We start from the raw sequence: 9,116 nt of genomic DNA on the forward strand, positions 1-9,116 counted from the left end.
TGATGAAGTACGGACTTGCTAAGTGAACAGTGAGGTGGACTGAACCTCCGCTATTCTGTGACTCTGGGAACACTTAGGATCAGCCATAGCTGTTCTCATACTAAACAGCTGCAATATCCAGATGCTTCTGCTTGAATTAGCTGTGTTGCTAAGAGTTGCCCAATTTATTTGCTCATCTAAAGACAGATTAGTCATAAATAATACAAACCACTGCATGAGAGTGTCCTCTTTGCTTGCTGCTTTCTGTGCCTGGTGGAAACAGTTAAGCAAAGGCCAAAGCTGTCTGGCAACTGGGCATCAAGCTCCTTTTTGCTTCTAGAGGAGTTAGCAGATGCCTGCAGCAAGATCAGGTCCCTCCCCTCTTTGCCCCCAGCAGAATGTCCCCACCAGGACACAGCAGGGACTGACTGGTAGGGCTTTCTCCTGCCCAAATGCCAGGTGAGGAGCAGAGGGATGATGACATACTGCTCTCCCCATGCCCACAGCCTCTCCTTTTGGCACCTGCAGGCACCAAGGTGAATTGGTGGCATCCCAACCTTTCACTGGACTCAGGTGCCTACAGCAGTAAGTAATGGCTGACATGGGATCAGCTGTGACCAGCCTAATGATAGTGTAAATATTGGGTGTCATGAAAAGCTGCTTGCGCAACATTCAGATTTCCTCTGCTCAAGTCACAGCAAAACTAGGAGAAAACCATGACCTTCAGCCCAGCCAACAGTGGCCCTAGGCAGAGCAGGTACCTGGAGGCAGGGCCCGCCAAGCTGACAGCAAAAGCAGTGCTACATTTCAGGGTAGAGGAAGGGATGGTTCATGTTCCTTGCCTCTGGACTTCCCCAGTTCACCGCAGAGAGGAATGGAATTCCCTGTCTGAGAGGTCAGGGTTGGTAGGAGAAGGTGGTACACATGTAAATGGTGTGACTGCAGACACACTGAACCCTGCACTCCAAGGAAAGTCTGGGGGCAGGAAGAGGGCAGGAGAAAAAAGAACCAGTGTCTAGCCTTGGGATAGGTGAAATATAGGATGGACAAACAGACCATGGCCAAAGTGAGTTAAATAAAAAGTAATCTGATGTTGTCTTGATGGTTTACTCCACTGGAGTCATTGATCCTTATCAGTCTTTGTATGCGCTAAGGAGAAAACTTCGGGCCAGACTGTAATCCTGCCCTGACCCTACCGCACTTTCATGTGCCAAATCACCCCACCAAGAAGGACTGAACTTCCCAGAAGCCTCACTTACCTGCCAAGAGCCACCCCTGGAGAAACGAAAACCCAAAGCTGCTCCTCTTTGTACAGATGGGTCAGGGAAAGCACCAGCCCCATCCAGGCACTGTCTGCATCAGGGAGCTGCTTCTCAATTTCCCACTCATGCAGCCTGGGCATGAGGGTCCCTTCAGCATGGGGTACTTGGTGCGGGGAGGCAGTGACCCAGAGGAAAGCCCCAACCAGTGCGACACATATGGCTGCTCCCTGCTGATGTGGGGTTCATGGCAGAGCGCAGGATTACCTGCACAGACCACAGTCGTGCCACCAAAACTACAGAGAAAGATAGATCAGTGCAGTGAAACACAAAGCTCACCTGAAGAGCATTACCCAGCTACCGGGCTTCCAGTAACCTGCTCTTGTTGCCACCTCTTGGCCAACAGGCCAACCCACCACTAGGAATGGGCAGAGGGAAGTTTTTCCCTCCAGTTCAAGTGAGGTATGTTCTGGTTCATTTTATTTTATAGCTCATTAGCTAATAATAGTTGTACAGCTAATTTAACAGAGGGTTCTGGTCTGACTTCACAAGCTCTAACTGAACTGAAGCGTTCAGATAAGACCCTCAATGAGTACTTCATTGCAATGATACTAAAACTCTTGCCACATACCAGCCTTTTGTGAACTTCCAAAAAATGCTCCTTCAAAGACACTAACTTGCGTACAGCTTAGCCCTGCTCCCTCCAAATGCCTTGTGGAGCCCTTCTTTTGGGAGCAGAGGAGGTTTGCCTGACTTTGTCAAATTACCACATTCACTGTTAACTTCTTTACACACAGTAGTACTGCCGAATGTAAGGAAGAAAGATTTATCTTCAGCCAGATTAAACTATTCTCCATAACCATGGTTGGCACAAGAAGCTGACTCAAAAACATGTCTGTGGCCTCCTGCAGTGTGGCTGTGAGCTCCAGCACCCACAGCCCAGGCTCCCTGCCCTGGCTGCAGGAGGGGGAGAGCCAGGCTGCTGCGGCTTCAGTCGCTCAGCAAGCCTGCAGACTCAGAGAGCTACCACTGTGGAGATGAGGCATCTTGCTGTCGATAGATAGCACTCAGCCTCCTGCCAAGCTGCCATTCTGCATTCCCTGATCCCGCCTGACCCCATGATAAAGTTGTGATTTGCTCTTTCCTGTAAAACTGGTGCTTTCTGGAAAGATGCCTCCCAGGCGTCAAGGGAGTGCTTCAGTATTTTTAAACGGTTGGTCTCTCAGAAGCCCTATTCCAGTAAGAGAAGAAAACCTCATTATGCAGGAAGAAGCTTAAAGTTTTTTCTAAGTAGATCCTTTTAATGCTGTCAGTGGGTTTTTCTTGGCCATCCACACCACCGCAGGCAGCATGTAGCTACTCTCCTCCAAGCCTGATCACTCCTTCATCCTGGGAATATGGTGTCCTGAACTCCACACAGCCTCCTCCCTTCCTCACTCCTGTCATTGCACAGAGTGAATTTACGTTTTTCCACACTTACTCTTGAAGGTTAATTTAACCTAAAAAACCTTGTTCGGAACTTCTGCCTACTTGATTAAAGCCATGGTCTTACATGGCAGAAATTGTGAAGCTGGGGCTTGGCTTCCTGTGCCACTCACCTTCGTGGATTTTTTGGGTCTAATAATGGAACAGTATAAAAAGCTATTAAAGTACTAAAAAGATCATTTGTGATGATATAAAACCTGAAAATAGACATCATAAGGCAGGCTTTCTCTCCATGGAGATACTAGCAGCATCTCTTTCCACCCATTGCCTACTTTCATCAAACCCCCTACTACTTGGTTATATTTGAATCTTTGGTCCCTTTGTCAAATTTATTTGGAAACTGGTGAGTGAGTTCAAAAGTTACTGGTGGAAACTGTCAGGCTGGCAAGATGCCTGCTTAATACTTCTTTTCTTTAGGGAACTGTCTAAACATTGACCTGCAGCAGCCATAGGACTTGGAATCCAGGCAGGCTTTGATGCCAGTTTACTGGAGGGTGAGGGCAGCACAGGTACATCTGCTGAGGCAGGTAGTTGTTATTATCCAGGTAAGCTACATAATGTGCTGGTTTTTTCATCAAAATAGTCTCTTTGTCTCTCTGATGACTATAACTTACCAGCTGTTACCTCATCCCAGACCTGTTGATAAATGCAGATTTATAGCAAGGGATTAAAGGTCCAGTTTTACCTCATCCTAACTGCACTGTGGGAACTTGGAACTACCTCCATGGAGCTCAGTTCCTGCATGTGACTGGCTCTACCTGTGTAACCACAAGATAACTCTTCCTCTGATTCAGAAAAGTCTTTCTGTCTGGCTCTTGCCCATTCAAGGAATTAAGCCTGCTCCCAGGCCTGGGTTTCAGGACAGCTTCAGAGCAAATGGGAGAAAGCTTAAGCTCACACACATCTTCATGCAGGCCAAGATCACTACTACACGAAATGTGAGTGGTTTGGGCATAGCTGCAGCTAGGACTGCCTGGTCTGGTTCTTCATCGTTAACCCCAAACGCCTCATGCTGAAGGCATATAGCCAGGCCAGGAGATGGGTCAGCCAGCACCCTCCCGTGAACCACCCAGCACAAGAGTGAGCCCCAGCATTTGGGCTGTCCCCACAACCACATGGCTGCTCTGTCCCCAGGCACGTAGCGTAGAAAGACATGGTTTTCTTCAGCCCACCCTGCATTTAGCCATACAGATGCTGCCCAAACCAGTGGTCATACTCTGCCCATTTCTGAAACACAAGGCCTTCTGAAAAACTTGCAGACTCTTACTTTCACCCACATTTTCAACCTTTTATCACTCTAATACCTCTGTATTTTAGTAGTTCTGAAGTACTACAGCAGGGCAAAAAGCACTGAATTGAAGGAGAGCACAGCACCTAGTGCTCTTAGATCTTTTGGAAAACCTTAACTGAGACTTGACTGTAAAATTAGGGTAACAATAATCTTTTCTCTGCTCATATACCACAAGCTTAAACTTTGTTTAGGTTGCAATTGTTCTATAGCAAAACATCTTCCAGGCCTGATGAGAAGCAGAAATGCAACTCCAGCATAAGACGGCGAGGAATGTTCCTGTGCTGAAGCTCAGTGATCACAATGCGCCCCATCATTTTTATTTAATTCCTGTGAACAGCAGTAACCACATGCTGACAATACACTGTATGACTCTGGTCTTATAAAAGACTCTAGAGTCCTTCAAGAGGAAAGAAGAAAAACCTGATTCACCATGTTGCACATACCCAGACAAATATTCATCTTATCATCAGATTAGTTTTTGTGGTAGTTTTTCAGGTTCTGTAGACTTTGATGGGGTTTTATGTGAAATGTTTAAAAAGCCACACTTCTCAAAGAGGGAGCAGGTTCCAAACAAAAATGATGGCACTGTTTTGTTGGCTGCTATGAAAGTTAACTCTCCCCCACTCAATCTTCCCACTTTATTACCTCTGGGAAATGCAGCTGACTTTAATATCTGTAAGTTTATTTTTCCCAGACTTTACTTTCCAGATCACCATCTGTCTAGACACTGTCAATTACTAATATGTGTACTCAAGGTGAGTTTAATGGTACTCAATATTTTGTTCTCCATGTGATTAATTTTCCAGGCAGCACTATATTCGCATTTGTCATTTAAGGCAGATGTCACATTATCCCAAACAAATTAAAGACCTTTACATTGATTTTTCTGAAACCAAAGTATAGAAGTTGTAGAATGTATCCTGAATTTCAAAGGTCTTCTTCGAGGCTGTGTAATAAGAACAATCTTTTCCCTGGGTATCCCACATCCCCCCCAACAAAATCAGTGAGATGTGGGAAGAAGGATTCAGCTGAAACGAGTTATGAGTTAACACTCACGTATCCTTATTGGCTAACCAGGTTAATAAACACTGGAGTGTGAAGTACTAGACCTAAACCTAATTTCTTATTAGTGTAGGAAGGAGCTTCCTGAAGTGTGAAGTACTAGACCTAAACCTAATTTCTTATTAGTGTAGGAAGGAGCTTCCTGAACTCCCCTTGCAGTGAGACACCCCTGCAGTATCTTCTTAAACATATGAGAAAGGATTGCTCCTTCTTCCTTCCCAAAGACAGCAGGAGATGCAACACTGAAGTCTGGGGGAGATCCATGCAGAAAGTAAACATACTTTCAGCTCATGGGTTCACCTCTCTCCTCTAGCAGAAGTACTCCACTCAAATCTACAGTTACCAGTTTTATAGGGTTTCTGGGGGGGCATTCCATCTTCCTTATTAAAGCTGTTCTAGAACAGATTGATTCATTGCCCCTACCGCAGGACAGGATGACCAAAGCCCCTCAACAGCATGTCATCCTGGCCCTGGCTAGGGCCAACAACCTTGTCCCTGCAAACCTGGACTCTGAACAGAAACATTCAGAGCAGGGCAGGGACTGAAATGATGACCACTGCTTTGAGAACATACGCTCTCCAAGTGCCAGTGGTTAAAACATACTTCTTTGCAGTTCATCACCCTTCATCGTATAAGGATGTTCCTGCTTCGCATATTGGTTGCTTCAGATCCCATTTGGAGGCTGTCCTTCTGGAGCCTGGGAAGCAAACTCAGGACTGAAGGCTCCACTCTGAGATTCAGATACTTAAAATCCCTTAGAAAAACTGGCCTGTGTATTCCCATTCAGTTGTGATATTGTGGATGTCTGACTAGTGCAGAAACCTAAGGAGCTGAAGGCTTTGCAGGCTAAACGTGATGCTAAACTACCGCTTATTGCATTTGCTCTATTTTTCCTGGAATGTTGTCAAATTTTAAATAAACTGTAGGGAGAATTAAATATACTTAGTTTATTAACTACGAAAGACTTCAAGCTGTGGCACGCCACCTAATGGCAGAACAGCAACATTGGTACCAGTAAACGCACATCAGGAAGCCCCATCCCAAAGCTCTTATTACTAAACTGCAACAACCTGCAGGGGTAGTGCTACTTTGGGGGAAAATAAATAAATAAATAAATATCAAGCAAGGAAATTCCTTTGCAAAAAAGCCCAAAAGCTTGCAAGCCAAACAGCCAGAACTTCTGGTTTAGCAACTTCAGCAATCTCTTACCGTCATGGAAGTAGAATTAATGAAATTTACTTCGCCTGTAAATTGAGCATGGCAACATGTAGGGGCCACAGTGCTTGTACGTCTCTTCTCCAGGAAAAATTCATTCAGAAATACAATGTGTGGAAAAAATGTCTACTCATCCTGGCTTTCCACATTAAAGAATAATTTAATTTGGCAGGATTTACTAGACTTACTTTCCTTAGCTCTGCATCATATCCAGCTATTTCTCATGGAGCATTCTGAGGCTAAATTAATGAATGTGTTACAGACATCTTCAAAAGATGTGTGAATACCTGCAGTGGCCAAGGTAGGAAGGCTGTCAATCCTAAAAGATGCATTGTTTGCAGCAGCAGGCATGTTTCGTATTTTTCTATTCATACTCTGAATATGTGTTCCACAAAATAACATTGTACTGTGATTTTAACATCTGTCTCTTACTGCCTTGAATGACAGGTACATGTCAGCATGGTGTGCCTGGACCCTTTCACATGGGCTGTGCTACCAGAGCTGAAAGTACTTTTACCTAAGAGAGTGCCATTTCACATCCCAAAAAGTTCCATTCAATAACAGAATCTAGTTTCTCTTCCAAATCCTTTGCTTTAGCCAACAGTATCTAGGACTTGTGGGTTTAAGAATTATTTTATGGACTCAGGAACTATACTTTGGACAAGACAGAGAATATGGCAAAGCACTAACTTCCTTTTAAGCTGTCCTGGTTTCGGCCAGGTTAAACCACAACATAAGCTAAAAAAATATGCAAGTCATTTTACTAAGAAAGCTGCTAAGTCTTAGCATAAAAGACAAAGCTTGAATCCAGACTGAGTAGCTACCAAATGGAAGTCTTCTATTTCTTTACAGCTGCTATTAATACTAAATAACATATGTAACATTGATTTCTGAAACCCAAACTGTTCTGCAAATGTATATAAGCTTTTTTATTTTTCTCATCTTGGACAGTAGAAAAGACAAAACAGAAAAGCACCTCAATAGTTCAGCCATTCTATCACCGACAAAAGTTTCCAAATACCCTGGCACACATTCCAGAGGAATTTTCTTGGATTAAAAAAATAAAAGCAGACTCTATTGTTTTCTTTCTTTAATCAAAAAACCTTGTGTAAACACGATGTGTTTTTCAATTCTGACCAGCTTGGCTCACGGTTACCAAGTGAATCAGAAGCAGTTGGAAAGTGTCCACTGCTGGTCCTTTGCTCCCAACGCTGAATCACACCATCTCCACTTCCTCCCCCCACCTACAGCCTAACAATACACACAAAGGCTTAACTGCTGCCAATCTCTGTTTGATCCTCTGAGCATCTTCTCTCCGCAACTGTCCATTCTGTCGTTTATCCAATGCATAAAAGAGAACTACAGCTCTGAGAACCATATTTCTGTCACCTCTTGTAGCCCTCCTTCCATTTTGAGAAGTGAACTTGTCTCAACTCATACAATAAACTCTTGGGAAAAAGGACTGCATAGGTGTATACCTTATTCTTTTATTCAAGTTACTAACATAATAGTAAAGGACAATTTCCCAGGAGTAAACTAGTTCTACCAACTAATGTCTTTATATGGCAATTCGAACAACAATAGAACTAAATTATAAGAACACAGAGCGTCTAGCAACTAAAACCTTGGACTATTGAAAAACACTAGACAGAACAAATGAAGAGCAACTGGTTCTCTTTGCTGAAACAAGTACTATTTTAATAGCTGCACGTGAACAGCCACTAATAGTATATGCTGATGAACCATTTCAAAAGACAAAACTAAATTGACTTTCCTACTGACTTCTCTTCATTGTTAAATGCAGAGGAACAAGCATATCAAGCTTGCAGGGCTGTCTCACAGATAGAAGGCTCACATGATTTTCTTGGTGAAGGAATACTTCATATGATCTTAAAATCATCATTGCCTGAGACTTCCATTTAATCAACATCTCAATTTATAACAGGACATTAGCTAGCTTTTCCTTTGCACCCAGAATATATTTCAAACACATGGCCAAGGCAAGAAAGAACAAAAGCTTAGAAGCAGCAGGTAAGCTTTGGTATGGAAAAAGCTTTGAATCAAAAGCTTTTTTTTTTCTTCTATTATATCCAACTTGGTTACTGGACAAAACTATATCTAAATAATCATCTTGTGATTCTTGTGACAAAAACTTCTGATATTCCTCAGCAGGCAGAATCAGATCTTTGTCTTTCACCCTCAACAAAAGTGTAGATAACTAACATGCTCCCCTGTTTACAAACTTGGCAATATTTCAAAACATGAAGTTGATAGTCTAAGTAATCGTTTCTCCCTTCAGCAGTGAGAACATGATACACTCCTTATTAAACGCTGTTGTATGAAGTAACAGTGCAACTGCAGTCTAAGGACATAGGCCAAAGAAGGGTTGTAGGCAGAGCCTTGTTAGATGAGTTAGGAAAAGCACAAAGTTTCAGATACACACATCCTATTCAGAACTCATGTACCTGAAATCTTCTCTACTTTTCCCAGATAACCTGTAAGTAGTGTGAGAGATTAAGATATTAATTCTACCTGTCAATCTTGCCTAGCATGTAGTTTATGCATGGTAATTCCTAAGTAATCATCTTTAACTGTAGGAAAATGATGATTTCTTGGCAAAATAAGGAATTGCAAGGGATTGCATGTTCAAAATCATGATTTATTGATGAATTTTTAATCATGTAGCTCCTTGCAAAGATACACTTTATAAATTATGGAGCAAGTATAGTTCTTTCAACAACTTTCACATTTTAGTCCTCAAGTCCAGGTCAGTATTTTGAAATGAGATGTTCAAAGGTAAGTTATGCAAAATGGCTTTTAAAAAC

The sequence above is a fragment of the Strigops habroptila genome, chromosome 6 (assembly GCF_004027225.2).
Source record: "Strigops habroptila isolate Jane chromosome 6, bStrHab1.2.pri, whole genome shotgun sequence".
NCBI lineage: Eukaryota > Metazoa > Chordata > Aves > Psittaciformes > Psittacidae > Strigops > Strigops habroptila.